Source organism: Ixodes scapularis, unplaced genomic scaffold (genome assembly GCF_016920785.2).
Source record: "Ixodes scapularis isolate PalLabHiFi unplaced genomic scaffold, ASM1692078v2 PGA_scaffold1__304_contigs__length_218370807, whole genome shotgun sequence".
In the NCBI taxonomy this organism is placed as follows: domain Eukaryota; kingdom Metazoa; phylum Arthropoda; class Arachnida; order Ixodida; family Ixodidae; genus Ixodes; species Ixodes scapularis.
Genome location: NW_024609846.1, coordinates 100,701,895 through 100,705,005, shown reverse-complemented (window position 1 = coordinate 100,705,005; position 3,111 = coordinate 100,701,895).

Sequence of the window (3,111 nt, the reverse complement as noted above, 5' to 3'; positions counted from 1 at the left end):
GCTAATGCCGTTAATATGTCCGACTACCAACTAGCCCAGTTATCAACCCTTTTACAGCACTCCCGAACCTCGTTAGCCATACTGGCTTTTCACTGACGCGTCGGCAAAGACGGCAGATACATGTTTCACACAAATGTCGAAAAAGGGGAGAGAGAAACCAATAGCCTTTGCGAGCCACCATTTCAAACCGACACAGTCACGGTGGTCGACTATCGAAAGGGAAGCCTTTGCCGTCATCAGGGCTTTAAAAAAGATTGATTATTGGCTTTTTGGCGTTGTGGTGAATGGTGTCTCCGACAATAACCCGCTGTCATGCCTGTCAACGAGTACTTCGCATGGGGCAAAGCTGGCTAGGTGGGCCTTGGCTCTAAAGCATTACAATATGAAAATCCAGCATAGGAAAAGAACCCCCAAAGGAAATGCTGACGCGGAATCACGTGCAGGCAGTCATATATGACATTAGTAAGTTAGATAACTACGAAAAGACTATAAAATATGTTCTTTAGCTTTTGTGATTTTTCAGGATCCACCGAGATTACATCTGTTGTGCATTCGCATAAATTGGTGAAATAAAAATTTTGTCAGCCCAAGCAGCAACACAGGGTCTCAAAGGCAGTGGAGACAGCTGACTGTATGCTTGGTTTGACGGGAGTGTTTGCCGAAATGAGGTAAGGATATCATTTTTGCGGAATTCTATTATGAAGCTAATTTTTTTTTTTTTTTTAATTACTAGTCGTATATTTCATCGTATCGAACCATTGAACACTGAGACAGAGGATCGCGACAGGGTAAACATGCTCAGAGGTATGTGACTGTGCACGCCGCCTGCACTGTTTTCCTCTATATCGGACTTTTATTGAGTATCTGAGCTGCACCCGTCGTTGTGATCTCCCTGCTGTATGTACGTAGCATGTGAGCTTTCAGATTCAGTAGCAAGTTCAAGTTCAGTGGCAGTGTAGTAATTGGCTTTTACTACCTAGATTGTTGTGTCATCACAGGTGCTATTTGTGCTGTAACAAGCACTAGCTCGGGCCCGAACTCGCGCCTCTTTCACCGTTCGTGTTCTTCAGTTTTGATGTTCTGCTATATGATTCATTATACCTAAACCTAAAAGTCAATCACCTCTACCTCGTCTCTTGTAAGGGCACCCCATAGCCCGGCCGTTCTACCGGCCCTTCTTGGATGTCTCCTGATGCCAAGTAGCAGCCTGATCGTCGAACCACCTCAGAGAATCACTACATTTTGGTGTGTCAGCTACCACTACATTTTGGTGCATTGGCCGCTATTACGTTTTGGTGCACTGGCCGCTATTACGTCAAGATGGCCGCCCATCTCCGACCTCCTAAGAAGTTGGCATTTACAAGACAACCACTGTCTTCATTGGCCTCCTCGCTTGAGACCCTATGTCGAAGAACCAGCGCTCACCAGCACATGCCACAAAGCTTAATCGACGGCTGCACATACGCAGAGGAAATAGCATCTCCTCCATTCACGATGGATGCTTTCGGGGAATCACAGTGCTGTGAAATTAACTGCTTCTCTTTCTGTGTTTTCTTCTAAGAAAACATTTTCATCATAAACACCTGTGACCTCAACAGCACCCGTTGAGACGACATTTTCCTCCGACTTCAACTATCTCAAATATGAATAACTCCCCAGGGATATTAAGTTCTTTCAATATCATTTTTCGTTGACTGCTCCTGTGTTTTGGAGGATAAGTGTCATGTTCTAATGTTTTTATTATTGTAGTCTCCCTTAGCTATTGTTAAAAAGATATTTAAAAAGGAAGAACAGTAGTTTTTTGTTCTGCTTTAAAGGGGAGCCAAACTGCCAGGGGTCAGACTTGTCATTTATGCGCAGCACGTAGATATGGTTAAAATAAATGAAGGAGCAGCCATGTTTCATGTTCCATCCAAATTTCTGTTTCGTTTGCAGAAGCTGAACTTCCTTCATGCTCCATTGGTGAAAGTGGTTGCCACAAAACCACACAGAACAAAATGTGGTCCCTCATCGGCACTCAAGACCTGATGTACAAAGGTCGGCGGCTCCTTTCGCTCCGTTCAGGGTGCCCACAAGGTGACATCAGTACAGTGTGTGCACATCATTATCAAGTCTACCTTAAAAAGTACACATCACTAATTGCTTCCAAGTGGTGTTCTAACTCTTTCTATAATCATGTAGAAGCACAAATATAACGACGTGAAAGAAAAGCGCCCAAAGACACACGTGCCATGAACCAGCGTGGGACAAAATTCACGTGAGGCACGGACACGGGAGCTAGCCATGGACACCGTTCCAACGGCAAACCGCCCGATGAGCAATCTTTAATTATAGGTTCTTGTAAATATGTAAATATATTATCTGTACTGTTCGCACTGCTTCTGGTTGTAACCCAGCATCTACAAACATGTCAAAAACTGCCATGGATCAGCTGTTATTGCAATAGCCTTGGCAGATGTGCACCCCAATTTACAGTCTAAGCTCGTCATAACAGACCTTGATTTTGGCCAAGATTTTGGTCTGTTGTAAAAGGAGTATGCTGTATGCAGATATGAAGTTGAGTCAATGGTGCATAGGGGGAAACCAACTGAACTTCACAAATTGGTATGTTATATCCAAATGTCTGTTGTAACCAGGTCTGTTATAATGAGCTTAGACTGTAAACCTTATTTCTGGCAACCGACTTTGTCAGACATGCCGGCGACATTGTTTCGAATTGAAAAAGAGCGGTGCTTTTGATGCACCACCACCACCTCTAGCTCGTGATGTCCCTACTGAGCACGATGTCTTGAAGTAGCACTTGAGAGCATCGACGAGGCCGTCACAGCCGTTGGAGAGAGCCCTCTCCAACGAAACCGAGGGCAAACAAGCCGCGAGACATATTGTCACGGGTGGTGACCAAAAAAACAAGAAATACACAGGAAGAAATAAACGTTTAATGTGGCGAACTTGTGACAAAAATAAAAGGGGTACAAAAGATAATAATAGAACGTCGCGGGCGTCGAAGTCGGCGTTGCCGCAGAGTCGAACGCTGGGGCGAAACTGACTCCGCTCGCCTTGCGGAATCCCTTATGTACCCTCGTGGATTTCTGGATCGTTCGGCGTAGAAGG